General features: G+C 41.5%; 1 protein-coding gene across 1 annotated transcript in view; it reads right to left on the reverse strand.

Annotated features, from left to right (window-relative positions):
• The window catches only part of TMEM178A (transmembrane protein 178A), a 429,355-nt gene that overhangs the window by 313,690 nt on the left and 99,840 nt on the right, over positions 1–15,825 (reverse strand). The window lies entirely within an intron of this gene.

The following is a 15,825-nucleotide window of genomic DNA, read 5'->3' on the forward strand; positions in this document are numbered from 1 at the left end:
TTATAAATTCCCATGTTCCCGCCTACCAGCCACCATTTTAGGTTTGGTGACCTGGTGGCTAGGAGGGCTGTTAGCGTTTTTTTGTCCCTCCCTCCCCCCCTCTTTACATATAATTTTTCTTTTCCTTTTTGCCTCCATGGGTTTTTTCCTCCTATTTTGTTTTTGCATTTTTTATTTTTTCATTAAAGGCTGTTTTATGGGATATTGGTGTGCAGGGGTTTTCTTGTATTTTGTATTTGTCGCTAGGAACAGGTGCTGTGCGGGGTTTTGGTGTATCAGTACGGTTTATGGTAGATTGTTTGATGAGTATTGGATCGATTATTTGTTTGACAGGTTCAGGGGTATGTTGGTCATTGTTTGACCGTTCAGGTTTGTGGGGGGGGTATTGGCAGGAGTGAAGGGTCAGGCAGGGTTTATGGTTATGGAGGGCCTGGCTTTTAATATGTGATTGGGGTTTGACGAATAAAGTTTTAAATGATGACGTCATGATTTGATTAATGACGTAATGTTTTATTGATGACGTGATGTTTATAATGTTGTTGTAATGTTTATAGATGTATTGTTGGGCGGGGGAGGGGCCAAAGTATTTTAGGGGTGGGGGTTGGGGGCGGAGTTCGTAGTTATTTATTTATTTAGAGAGGTTTAGTTTTGTAAGGCGTTGCCAAGGTTGTATTTGTAATGTGCACCTGTTTCCTAATAAAGCGGCCTTTTACACACACAAAACAATTTTGGTCTACTTTTCTCCCACCCCTCGCCCTCCCTCCCAATTCTCTGTGTAGTATGGTGCTAGGGCAGTGGGTCTTAGCCTTGTGACTTCTGTAGATCCCCCTTAATCATTACTGGAATCATGGGACCTCCACTGAATTAATACTGGAATCCGGGGACTCCAACCTTGTCATTGTTGGAATTCAGGGACCCCAGCTGAGCCAGTATAGCAATCTGATGTCCAGAGACTAAGCAATTTCGATTATTTCAACTGCAAAACCATTCACAAAAACACAGAAACAAGCATTCATGAAACAAATGCACAAACAATGAAATATTTTATTTAATTCACAAATAGAAAGAAATTGAGGCCACTTATAGTTCATACTATAATCTGTTTGATGCACTTGCACTGTTCTCATTTTTACTCCAATTTCGTCACATTTTCATAAAATCCTAAACATTTCAATTTCCCTCTCTATTTATATAAACGTTAATACTCTAGTATTATTATTTAATTTTCTAAGCAGTCGCGGACCCCCTGCGTAAGCTCTGTGACTCCCAGGTTAAGAATCACTGTGCTACGGAATTTTAGCTATCAGTAATAATGTCCTGACGTTTTTATAGTTCAGGTCTACTGTTTATTATCAAGAAAGCAGACAGGTTTTGAGCATTATATTTCTTTAGGTTGGCCGCAAAAGCCCCTTTATTAAAGTGAGTGAAATTACATTTAGGTTTTAATAGATCAGGTGGCAAGGGCGTTGGGGTGTTTCTGTTTAGGTGGGGTTGATATTTTGAGAATGGCTATGAGGAAGTATAGATCAGAATGGGTTGTAAAGCACTGGGAAAAGAGGGATACTTTAAATTTGTCTGATCAGTGAATAATAAATCAAGTGTGAGCCCAGAGGGAAGAGTAGGACCTTGGATTTCCTTGCAGAAGACTGCACTTTGCCATCCATGCTATATCTGTGTGGTCCATGGCGGCGTACACGCAGCAACTCCAATCAGAGGAGATGATGAGGCACAATGCTTGTGATATAAACACAATAATATTGTCAGTAAATAATGTTTGGTTACAACGTGGTGAAATATAACTGGCCCCACAAGTTACATTCAACTGTGGTTTGTTCTTTGGAGTAGGGTGGCTACGTTGGAAGTATTTCGAAATCAACAGTTAAAACATTCTGGTAACATGGTTCTGGACATTGAAACAAATTGATAGACATTGAAACAAACAAAAACGGGACTGTGACTAACAGGACAAAGCAAATGGCAGTGCTTACAACATTCAGCATTATTCACACTTGTGAAGAGGTTATAATGTTCTAACATGATACTTTGATAGGACTTGAAGTCAGGTGAAAGAACAGACTATAGAAATGTGAGTGACCAAGATAATATCAAATGTATGTGAAGCTCTCATAAGCCACAGGAAGAGAGATTAACAAACTCACTCCCGCCACTATAAAACCCAAAAGATCCAACATGTTGGAAAATTGGTCCAACAATGACACAAACAAGATGTGTAAATACTTAAACACCTCTTAGCGAAGATGAAGGAAGTCATGCACTCTCAACCACCTTCTCCAACTCAACGTATACAAGCAAAACTCTCTCTCTGCCAAATCCATCTGCCTCAAATCTAAGCTAAAGCGGACAGCAAACAGTCAAGAGAATTATTCCAAATCCTCCAGATTCACTAATGGAGATTATCCCTACTATCCTTTCTGAACCTAGGAGCAATGGCCTAGCACAGTATATCTCTGACAAATCAAGACAATCAGATATACCACAGCCCTCCTTATGCCCTCCTTTAATACTAACAAGCATAAGCTTGAGTAAAGATCCATTAGCTTTACGTATTGTGTAGCAATTAAAGACCAATCTACCCAACAGGCCAAATGCATGTCCACTCCAAGAATGTCTATTTGTGAGTCTCTCAAGGCACCATCCTTGTAAAGTCACTCTTTAGTCTATACCTTGAAACAAAAACATTACATTCTTTATCAGTCCAAACAAGTACTTTAATTGAGTCCCATGCGGTAAAAGGAACAATTGCAGGAAGAAGGGGGTGGTGGCAATAAGCAAGGAACTAATGTTAAACCAAACAAAATGACCACAGGACTGCTAATTCACTGGGGTAGGTGCTAGTTGCTTTAATAATGTGATGGGAAGGTAGGTGAGGAAACAGTGTTGTGGGGGATAGGCGAGTAGGTTTTGTGGGCCCCCTCATGCTTAGCACTTCAGTGTGTGAGGTGTATGTGGCATGTGTCCTCATCAGTAAGGGGTAGCAACGCCATCCTAATCTGATGATTCTTCTTCTGGGACCAAAAGTAGGTGGCGATCAGGAGTTATCAAGGGACAGTCATGTAGGATCTGATCCCACACGTGTGTATGTTCAAAGCTGGGTCAACCTCTCTCCACCTCTGTCATAATGGCACCCTCACATTCTGCTCACCTAGCCGCTTCTCCAAACTAATAATGGAGGGCCTGTAGAGAATTTACAGAACATGAAAATATGTTGGCTGGCTAATATTAAACTGAGATCTGTAAATTTGGAGGTGATGGTTTTAGAACGGGGTGTGGGAAATAGTCCAAGTAGGATGACAGCTGGGGTCTATTTCAGGTTGCGCGCAATTGCCACGTTTATAAGGGCCATCACTAATTTCCAGTATGGAGTGAGAGATGGTCAATTCCATGCCATGTGATAGAAATATGCCCCTTATAAATGCCATCTGGGACAGGCAGCTTGTGCCCCCGGAAACATTCTGTTTATTTCCTTAGGAATCAAGTATGTTCTGTGAAGACAGTAGTATTGTATCAATTTGAAGAGAGCATTGAGGGAGCTGCAGTATGACTAAGAACATAAATCCAACTTTGCCCATTAATTCCTGCCCCCTGTCTGCAACCCAATGGTCTGTGAGAAGCGAGAGATTATGTCTAGTTTGGGAGAGTAGTGATAAATAGTAAAGCGTGATTGGTCTTTTCTGGCCCGTCGTAGTGCAGATAGTTTTAAGGCAATGGCGTGCAGCTGATTCCAGCACTTTTCTGCTCCGCGTAAACGTAATAGTGGCTACTCCTGCGTGATAGAAAAGAAAATGGAGCTGGGGGATTTCAAAGTTGGTCACCAGGTCTGGGAAGTCACGCGGTTGGCCACTGGAAAACCAGTCTCCAATCATTGCCGTACCTTGTTGCTCCCAGTCGCATAGTATGGTCTGGTCCTTTGTATGTGGGAGGTAGAGAAGCATCGACAGGGGTAGATCTTTAGCATAGGAAAATCTCGACCCAGTGTGGAGCAGTGCCCGGGACCACACAAAACGAAGGGAGGACAGCAAGGGTCCCTCGGGCACTACTCAGGGGCGAGGACGTGGTGTAAGGAGTAAAGTTGGCATGAAGGCCCACTTGGGGATAAATCACCATCTACACCCGTCACCACCTCATTGGAGATTGTACCAATGAGCACCCATTTCAACTGTGTGACTAGATAATAGAGTTCCATATTTGGTACTGCTAGTCCCCCTTTATCTGAAGGAAGTCATAGTTTACCCAGTGCTGTGCGACAGCGTTCAGTATCCCTAATAAGATGAATCAGTAAGAAGCTCATTTCATTAAGACTGACTCAGTGAAAAGTCTCAATACCTGGTCCACTTTCGCAAAGGAGAGACATTCCTGGATGACTAACACAAAGCTCAAGCTGAACCCACAATAACAGAATACCAGCTACTTTCGCCTAACAAGTAATTGGAAATGCCCACCAATTGCACACCTGAACTACAAGCCAATGATATCTCTCCCAAAATAGCGACCCTGTGCTTCAAACTCAACTAATTACTCCATCTTGACCTGCATTTTAAGAAGACCATAAACATCAGATTCCATCTTAAACTACTCTATACTTCAATTATTTACTCCCTAAAACAATGTTTATAATAGCCAGAGAAGCCCTAGTTATCTCATGCATTGACTTTAACAGTACCTTTATTACAGGGCTACTAGAAATCTCACCTAGCACCTCTCGAAGCTGGCCTACATGCAGCCACCCAAATCATGTTCAACCAATAGGTTTAAATGCATCACATTTGTCTTTGCCCTACTTTGATGGCCCCCAACTGGTACTTAGCTGAGCTTACAAACCAGTCTTTATCCATTACAATGAAATCCACCTGAACACCGCTACATTCCGGTCTCAGAAACTTAAAAGTTTCAGCCATAGTGCCCTGAGAAGCTGTGCTCTGCTGAAGATTGACACACTAAGATTCAGAAAGTTGTCCACACTGGAATACACCTCATCAGGAAAAGCACCAATAATTCTGAACACTCTCGCATCAAACACAGAACACAAATATTCAAACTACTTATCACCATCGCTGCTTATGGTTTTCCCCTCCTGTGCTGGGTCCCGAGTTATTCCATTGTCATGAGCACAGCTCAACAGTGACTCATGACGAGCTGAGCTCGTCATGAGCATCGAAGGGGCTATTCAAGGAAGGCTTCAAACACATCCTAAGCAAACGTTTTTATCCAAGATGAGAATGGTCACCTTTGTCAAGAGACCAACCTTGGGTAGCAATCTCGGCACCTCCTTACTTGAATAATTAAAACTCTATGATCAGTCAGATACCCAAGCTTTTCTCCAGTATCAAAGGTGCTTATATCCATCGGACTTGTGAATGTCATGAACTGTTATCTGCAAAGTGTCCATCCTGTTAATGTCAGAACATGCAGGGAATAGGAATTCAATGACTTATCACAGCTGTGGTGTGCAGTATTCTCAAGGTTTTTGGAAGTTTGAAAATGTTTCATTCTCTACTGCTTGTTTCCAAAACATCTCAATTCTGTGACCTCTCCTATTCTTGGACATCTCATACTAATCTATATATATAAAAACAAATGTATGTCTGTCTGTTTGTCCTTTATGCATTACTACACCATTCATCCGATCGGCATGAAACTTTGGGAAGTTGTTGAGTACACTCCTGCGAAGGTTTCTGTCAAAAAAAATAATAATTCTAAATATCGACCCTTCAGACCCCCAGGGCCCTCATAATCTTTGCAATACTGTACGTTTACAGTTTCCAGTGCGACTCGCTTTTGCAATGACCATCAACAAAGCACAAGGACAATCGCTGCAAGTGTGTCGACGAGATTATGAGAATCCATGCTTCTCACATGGACAACTGAATGTGGCCAGCTCACGCGTCGGAAAACCTTCTGATTTATTCGTGTACGCAACGTTTACAGTTTCCGGTGTGACTCGCTTTTGCAATGACCATCAACAAAGCACAAGGACAATCGCTGCAAGTGTATGGACTAGATTTGGAGAATCCGTGCTTCTCACATGGACAACTGTATGTGGCCAGCTCACGCGTCGGAAAACCTTCTGATTTATTTGTGTACGCACAGATGGAAAAACTAAAAATACCGTGTATCCACAAGCACTCGAATAAATAAACAGAATTAAAACAACACTTTAAAATGTTTTCCATATTAAAATGAATAAGTTTCAATAAAAATGACACAATGTAAATTGAATGTTATCATAACAAGTTTCCCTAAATTTCCTTTCTTCTGAGATCGCAGCAACGCGCGTCGGATAAGCTAGTTACATTATAATATATATTTTTGCTTTATGATTGTACTGATAACTTAAAACTCTCCAATTCTTGGAGATATATTGTAAAGCACTATGGCACCCAATGTTTAGGGTCTAACACAGTTTATTAACTTTTTAAGTGTGTCTGTTGGCCATTGCCGACGACTGCACTACCGCCTCAGTGCAGGTGTCTGGCATGGGCCTACACTGGGAAGGCACGTAAGGCCACTCTGGTGCTCGGCATCAGAGGACGTTTTTTATTATTTTTCCACATCAGGCTGCTCTGGAAGAGCTTCCTGAGCAGCCTGATTGTATTTTTCCCCTTGGCATGAGTACTGATGTCATTACAGGAAAGAAATAGTAAAATGAGTTGATGGGATTGTTTTACTTTCACTGAACCAGTGCTCAGAGGCATATCTTAGCCGCCATGCACCGATTCCTTTGGGAGAGGACCAGTGAATACCCCTGAGTCGAGATCGCCGCAGGAGATGATCCCCAAGCAGGGTCCACCCACTAGCTGCCAGTGACAGGGGAGTGCCAGGTTAGGCAAGGGCTTGTGCCCCCCCAGCACATTTAGTTGCCCCAGTCTTTCAAGCCTACTAGACATCAGGGCAAGATTTACTTTTTTTAAATATAGGGTATGGAGCTGCCCAACTTGGGCATTGACATACCCCCATCCCATTTAAATATGGCACCAGTCTTTCTGACTCCCCGCGGGCAGATCAGGGTAATTACCCCATTTCTGCATGGGGGGGGGAGGTTCAGTAAGCCCAATAGACACCAGGGATTTCAAATTGGCAACAAAACAAATAAAAGGATGCAGTTGCCTTTCCTGGTATCGAACCCTACCCCAGCCCCAGTGCGCTCAATAGTGTATAGGTAGGAGGCTTGTTCTTTTGGGTGGGTTGGGGTATTAAATCCACCTGACACCAGGGATTTTCCTTTGAGGCAAAACAAAGTGCTGTAGCTGTTGCACGCTGGAGCTGGCCACACCCCCATCCCAAAAGAGACAAAACAGTATTTTTCATCCCCCCATGGGCACACAGGAGGTGAGCTCCCAATTTGCCCCTCTTTGAGTGGGGGGGGGGGTGGGGGGGCAGAAAGCCAATTATGTGGAAGGAATAAACATTTTAAAATAAAATAAGGTTGTGGGTCTGGCCTATTCTAACATCAGGCTCCACCCTCACTCTAAAAGCCTCTTCAATCTTTTTGCTACCCTGCAGACTAAAGCATTCCATCCCAATAGCAAGTGAGAGGACATTCGATTTGTTTGGGTGATGTTTTTACATATGGGCCAGGAGAGTGTCGCTGACTCCCAAAATGGCGAATGACTACACTTAATGGGCTTGGGAAGGCTGTCATCTAAAAACCTACCAGGCTCAGACAGTTCTGAAAACTAGTCATCTAGGGAAGTCCAGGGTGGTGTACTTCTCATGGATCCCACACCATTTTCATACCCACAATACCCTGCACACCTCAAACCTTGACTAAAAACACACATTTTCCTTACGTTTCTGTGAGGAGACTGCTCTAATCTGAAGGGAGCTCCAGATTTCCTACCACACAGCATTCCCCCAAGTGGGCGGATAAAAATGGTACCTCACTTGTGTGAGTGGGCCAAGATACCTTGACACAAAAGCCCGATAGCGCATCCATTGACCCCGGTTCATTTTGACCCCGGCACACAAGTGGCAAAGCGTTTTTTATCGACACAAGTGGGGCCACGTTGGGTGATAGAAATGTTGTTGATTCTAGAAGTTTGCATCACAAAAATGTTAGAAAAATGTGGTATTGCAATCAAAGTTTTAGGTTTGCGGAGATCTGTGGGGAAGAAAACCTCATGGGATCCATGCAAGATACACCTATTGCTGATTTATAAACTTATGCTGTAGGGCCTTGTGTCGTGGTCTCATGGGCCACCCACATGGGGTAGCGTTCTTATTGAGGGACATGTGGGAACTCTGGTTGATAGGAAATGTGTGGCTCCAGGTGGGTTCGAGTACTTTCCTTCACATAGATGTGAGTAAATTGTGTGTTTTTTTTTTATTAAAGTTCGACATTTACAAGGGCTTCTGGGCAAACGTACCTAGTACAAGCCACACAAGTCACACACCCCTGGACTTCACTAGTTGTTTTGTTTTCCTATGATTCCCTAGATGCTGGCAAAGCTAGTACCCAAAATCCACAGCTACCCACTTTGTAAAAAACAAAGGGTCCATTTTAAGAGGAAAATGTGATGTACCCAGGTTGCCTTTTAGGCCGTTTCCTGGCACAGGCACATAGCCTACCTACACAAGTGAGGTGCCATTTTACAGAAGGACACACGGGAACAGAAAATAGTAAAATATTTGTTATTATTAATTGGATTTACCTGCATTTGTGCCTTCTGAATATAAGTCAGTGTGTAAGAAAGAAGACATTTTGAAAAATACTCTCTAAATCATCTGCTAGTACCGGTACCCACAAATTCAGAGATGTATAAATAACCACTGCACCTAAACTCAATATCTTGTACCCATTTCAGAAATACATAGGTTTCCAGGATACCCATTTTTCACTCTGCATATTTCACCATATGAATTTGTACGATGCAGCCAAGTTGTTTGTTTTGTGTACCTTGGGTTTTTGGAGCACCTACAAACCCTATATAGCCACGCAACTAGAAGGGGCTAACCAACATGATGGTATATTACTTTTGTTAATCGCCCATAGTAATAAAAAGTTACAGATGAAAACTTTGTCACAAATGGCCATTTTATTAATTCATTTTTCATGTTTCGACAGGTAGTTTCTTTTCGGAGACCTAGAAGGATCTACACATATGACCCATTGCAGAATTTGGACTTTTGTCTACATTTCAGAAATCTATAGCTCTCATAGATCACCCAGGGGTTTCCACCACAAACTGGAAGTTGGTTGAAAGCACAAAAAATAGGAAACATAGGCTACCTCTTTGAAAAATGCTAAAACTTTGGGACAGAAAAATAATTTTTATTCAGCTCTACATATTCCTGAAAATTGGGAAGATGGTGACTTTAGCATAGCAAATCGTTTGTTGATGCCATTTTTATGAGAGAAAAATAACAAAACAGAAACTTATGAGCACTTTTTTTTATTGTTTTCCCCAAAACTCCCAATGTAGCTTTGTTGTGCCTAATTTCTCAGTTCCCTCTAGGGGAATCCACAAACCCTGGGTGCCTTTAGAATCCCCAGGATGGTGGGGAAAAAAGAACACAATTATGGCGTGGATACCTTCCTTATGTGGGGAAAATGTATGGAGCCAATGAGTGTAAACTACCCCAAATAGCCAACAAAGGGCTCAGCACTTGGGGGTGGGGAGGCCCAGCAGTTAACGGGTTAAGAACCAAGAAAAAGAAATAACTAAAGGCCAAAAAACATGTTTGTGATTAATTTGTGTTTCTACAGACTCAAATAAAGTATAAAGCTCCTGAACTGTGATGAGGGATGAGATGATCAACTTAACATAGTATAGATCTAAACAATGAATCATAATGTACATTGATGACATTCCAGAAATAAATTCTTAACTAATATGATTTGTACCTCTCACTATCTCAAGCCACATTTTAACAGACACTGTCTGTAGATTGTAACACATGCTTGAAATCTCTAAAGTTCAAAGAGTGAATCTTCATTGCCAAAGCCTATAAATGTGCCAGTTTTATAAGGTAAAACATCCTGATAAAAGATAGGAAGGAGTCTAAGCACTGTCTTTTTACATGTGACTTAAGATTGTGTATTACCCCTATCCAGAGCAACAAACATAAAACCCCAGGTAATAGGACACTAAGTGCGTAGACTATTCATACACTCTTTTTAAGTTTATACCACTCCATCTGTTAAAGGAATTTGCATTCTTAATTTGTGCTCCAGTTTAGACTCTAGCTTACAACAACAAATATGTATCTCAATAGCATTTTAGTAATTCATAAAGCGTCAACGCTCCAGCTGATTATACATTTGCCGGCGCTATAATATTACAGAACACCTCCCCACTCTCTTTAAATCAGCGAATTGCTTTTGGCTACTGATTATTCGTAAGAAGCTATACGCTTCACTATGAAGCTCAAGCTCTTGTCATTTGCCAGAAAGCAAACCTAATGAAAAATGCAAGGTGTACATTATCCATCATTGCAGCCTTGGGGAGGCCCCAAAGCCTGCTTCCACAATTAGTCCTAAATAATATTCTGTGGGCCTGGTAGAGTATTACAGTGTTGCATTATAAGTGCAAAATGTTTGCATGCACCTTTTCTCAGAGATGCAGTGAGCTTGTAACTTGAAGAGTAGCAGGCATCCAATGACGGATCTCGGAGGACCCCCACCATGCATACTATCTTCTTATATTTTAATATTTGAAAGTGTGGTAACCACGCTGGCCATACATTATCAATTTCCAGAATACTAGTCTTCATCGTGTTCCTAGAGCTTCTTTCATCACAATATTTTCTTTATTAAAAGCGTTTGAAGGTCATTTGGGGGCCTTGTCCGTGATAACTGTGTCATCTGCTTACTTCAGCCCATATGTTGGAAATCCACTGAAATTAAACAAAAAACATAGTGATTTAGCCGTGGCTTTGCGAGTTAGACAGATGTAGACTGAGAAGTAAAGAGGCATGAATAGAGCCCTGTTCAGGCTCTTTATTTATGAGATTTGATTGGTCAGATTAAATCAGGGTCACTTGTCAAAAACAAAAAATAATGTTTCAGTTATTATTGTATCTGCTAAGACCAATTTGCAATTCACCTGGGAGGCACCTATGTGATGGACACAATACAGCATTCAAAATGCTGTAAACTAGAACGAATCATTATGGAATTGTATAGTTAAAAGAGTGCACAAGAGCATGTATTTTATTCCCAGATACCCTAAGCTTGTGATGTTCATATGGTCCACAAATAACTATCTATTTCAATGCACAGTGCACTTTGGCTTAGTTGTAATTGATTTTAAACAATCACACTGTGATCAAGACAACCATAATTGATTTTAAATATTTTGCCCTACCTTTTATTTCTGTATGTCATAAGACATTACAATGAACTAACTACCATTCAATTCTCTTTCAAAATGTTCCATATTGTTAAGGTTTTAATTAATCATACAATAAAATTATTATTACTGCAACTACTACACAAGAGCAAAACAACGATACATTTGATTAGAGTGTATTTTATTAAAGTGCACAATGAAGTTAAGAAAAATTCAAACTTAAAATGAACATTGGAAGATGATCTTTACAGCCTCCCGTTATTATAATGTCCTTTTGGTCTTGATTAACAGATAATTTTATTGTATATTTGAACAAGTTATAAGCCAGAATATATGGTTGTAGGTGGATGGCACCAATATTATCATAACGTCAGAATACTTACATAGAAGTCTGCTTAGGTTATATCGGCGGTGACTTGAATACACACTGAACAGCATGTATGAGGCATGGCTTTATGTATTTTCATAATAGTCCTGCAGAGCAATTTGTCTCTAGATGTTATCCCAGAGTGGCCTTGAATACATATTGAACAGCATGTAGGGAACTGTAGAGCCCCAGGGAAGGAAATCTAATTGCTATTTCTAGTTCTGCACTTCGCAGCAAATTCCATGCACAGATTTTCATAACCAACTTATGTACAGTAGAAAACAAAATTCAGCACATCACCGCAAAGGTCACGTTTACAATCTCATAAGGAAAACTGACTTGTATTAGAACATTGAAAAGTTGAGAGCTCCACTGGAGATAATGAAGAGGCACAGGACTTATAATGGCAGTTTATCTCCAACATTCTACTGTTTGTCTTTGTGAATCTCCCCTTTTCATTTAGAACATTCAACCCTCAGTAGATAATATGGTCTAATAGCCTTATTGCACTTTTGCCTTGGGCTAAATCAGGGGTACTCACAAAAATGTGCCCAGGGGCCAAAAAGTACGGTCTGGGATGTGACCGAGGGTTGCACTGATTCCAGCAGGGTAGTGGTAGGGGATCTGGGTGGGTCAGGGAATGTGTAAAATGGTCTAAACAAATGTTAAATAAATAGACAAGCATTAATTTGGAGGTTAATACATGCTTTCTCGTTTATTTAACATTTTTTTCTATATATCTATTCTCAGCAACTAAAGAGCACCTTGTGCTGCTGTTCTCCAAGGGGCCGCATGTAAAGGTCAAGAGGGCTACAAGCCGCCCCCGGGTCACACTGTGAGTATCACTGGGCTACACTAATTGTCTTTAAGCCTAAGGACTATAGATATCTTAGTACTGAGAATGTTAAAGTCCCTACACCACATTTTGCAGGGTGGGCCCCATCATTTTGCATTATGCAGCTGCCACTGTCCTCTCGGCCCTCACATATTAGACTATAGTCGAAACTCAGAACTCTAGGTGGGTGAAAGCCTCAGTCTGAGGGTGTTTACTTGCCAGCTCTTGAAACAGGATAGCAGGAAAAACCAGCACGACTGCTTCAGGTTATGACTTTCTTTTATTGTAAATAAGCCCTGCCTAAGATCTCAGGTTCAGGACCACATTTGCAGTCTACTGGTCCAAATGAAATGCCCTTCTATACTGATACTTATTTAGAATCACATTTCCCATATCTTACATAGGAATTTTCAACACCTTCATGCTATAGTTGGTGTTACCCACTCCCCAAAATTAATTTATGATCTCAACTTTAGTAACACAAATGTGTACCTTCAATTAAATTAGCCTCAACAAATATACAAGTGATGGTATCCAAAGCGGAAAGGGAGTTTCAGTTTACATATACCCTAATATGTACTCCCCACATTAAAGAGAATAGGCTCCCTACTGTTGCAACTGCCAGATGGAATACTTACATTGGGAGATGACAAATATGGTGCCCTGTGAAGAGCTAGACAGAGGTAGGTTGAGGATGGAAATAGGAAAAGAGAAGCGCCTGTCACAATTTTTCTAGGCCATGGGCCTAAAGGACTTATAGTGAGTACATAACCCCTTTGAAAGGTGGTATACATTCCCCTCATATGCTTACAATAACGTTTTATGGATCGATTACTTTCTGACTCATAGGCTTCACGCTGGGAGCTTTGTGGAAGCAAGCCACACTGCCGGGGGAGTATTGGATCATTCCACTCTAGAGGCTGAGCTCAAGGGTACAGCATGGTATGCCAGGGAAGGATGGTTCAAAGATCTATGGTACCTAAAAACACAGATTTCACTGCCAAACTATGCAAAGAAACTGACCTATATATTTCACTGAAGTCCTAGGAAATGTAGATTCAGGAATGACACTATAGATGGTGGTTAGGGACCAAGCAATATCATTAATAACAGAACTTGGGTCTCAAAGGTGAGGTCCATCTCAGGATATGTAATTTGGGGAAATTAAGTGGTGGCTGAGGCATACACAGACTACTAACTCAAGGTATGCACATCAGTAATGTGTGAACACATCAGATGAGGTATTAGACTTCCTTAAAGAAATTGGGCACCCTAAACTCTCACCCAAAGTCCGACAGAAATTAGAAGCCCAGGTGGAGGTTGATATAGCTACAGCATTTGAGAAAATGCCACAAGGCAAAGCAAGAAGCACAAATGGCATACAAATAGAATTATACATATGCATGGCCAGAAGACTGGCACCTCACATATTACAGGTTTGTTGAAACCAGCGCTCAGGGTCAGCTGCCGCATGACCAACACCAGCCCATCATACTGGGAATATTGAAGTAAGGCAGGCCGTATGACAAATGTACCTCCTACAGGGCTGTATCATTGCTCAATGTAGAGGCAAAGATCCTTACGAAAGTTCAAAAGTCGAGACTAAAACAGGTTCTCTAAACCTTAGTTTGCCCGGACGAATCTTGCTTCATGCCAAATAGGGGAAGGAGAGTCAAACCATGCAGTTTGCATGGGTGCACAGAAGATATGGGGAGAGTCCAGAAGCCAACATTGGTGATGTCATTTGACATTAGATAGTAGATATTTTTTTTAAGTTTTGGAAAGGAGTGGTTTTGCATCCGGTCTACACTGAACTCCTATATAAGCAACCAATGACCAGAGTGTGAGTTAATGGGACTATGTCAAGCCCTTTTCAGTTAGGCAGAGGTACCAGGCAAGGTTTACAGCTTCCACATATGATGTTCACATAAGACCTGGGACCTCTGGATGCTAGGGTTAGAGAAGATCCCTTGACTGGAGGTCTATGATGGGATGGCACATGGTAGAACAACATTTCATTATATGAACATGACTTGATTTTCTATTTTGCAGGGTCTGAGTTCACTATTGGCAGGTTATTGCAGGCTTTTTTAGTTTTGGGGAAATATTAAGGCTTTAAAATTAATTGGGAGAAGCCCTACGTGACCCCTTGAGTGCAGAGATTTCACAGCTACCAAGGGACTGCACCCTACAGGTCTCGACACAAGGTTGCAAATATTTAGGGATCAATGTGGCAATGCATAGGGACGCTCTTTTAAGGATTGGTTTCAATTTATACATTCTGCTTGACACGTTTAGAGGTGATGCAGAACACTGGCAATCTCTGCCGCTCTCCTTGATGGGCAGAGCGGCCATGTTTAAAATGGCTTCTTTGCCCAGGTTTCTGTATGTATTAAAACATGTCAAGTATAGAATCCAGAGTGATATTTTTCAAGACATGTGAGGCTAGAATTCGGCTCTTGTTGTGGAATGGGAAGGTACCATGTGTTACTCTCAATATACGGATGAGGTGGGTGTACGACATGGGCAGTGCCACTAACAGATATTGAAAAATATTACTTGGTCACCCTGTTGGCAACACTTAATGACTGGTGTTTACACTACAGTAGGAGCCAGTAATCAGGATTTTGAATGATTACCTCTGAAAATATGTTGTCCCCTTGAGATATAAAACAAATTGTTAAAAACACTCCAAATATCCTGCAGACTCTGATAGAAAACTGGGAAGCAGATGTGGGAAGGCTTGAGGAGGAAGAATGGGAAGAGGTACTTTGGGCCCCTCATAAAGTGGCAATCCGGGAAGGATTTAGACTTATACAGCTACAGATTTAGGACAGGTTGCATTATTCTAGAACGATACAGAGACTAATTGGTAGGGTTGACTCGAACTGCTGTCAAACGAGATGTACTCAGGTTGGATCCTTTTTCAACATTCTGTGGTCCTGCCCCAACATACAACACTACTGGGGCAAGATAAGGGAGTGCGTAAGGGAGGTAACTGGAATTCCAATAGAAGGATCTGCAAAGTATGTATACTAAATATATAGGTAGAGGAGAGGATTCCCAAATACACTAAGCTATGGTTTAGCCTTGTACATGGCTGGTCGCCAAAAGAAATGTTGGCAAATCCAGGATATGGGGCGAGGGAACTGACAGACCTGCAGGCTTAGAAGGAGGACAAGGATTGGCGCATGCTAGCAGAAAAACAGATAATACGAGGGTACAGGCCACCCTAAGAAAAGGACTAAGGTTTGGGAGGCAGGACAATCCTATAGACGTCTGCAGGTACAAAGGTAAAGGACTGGCTATGAAAT

The sequence above is a fragment of the Lissotriton vulgaris genome, chromosome 6, assembly GCF_964263255.1.
Source record: "Lissotriton vulgaris chromosome 6, aLisVul1.2, whole genome shotgun sequence".
NCBI classification, from domain to species: domain Eukaryota; kingdom Metazoa; phylum Chordata; class Amphibia; order Caudata; family Salamandridae; genus Lissotriton; species Lissotriton vulgaris.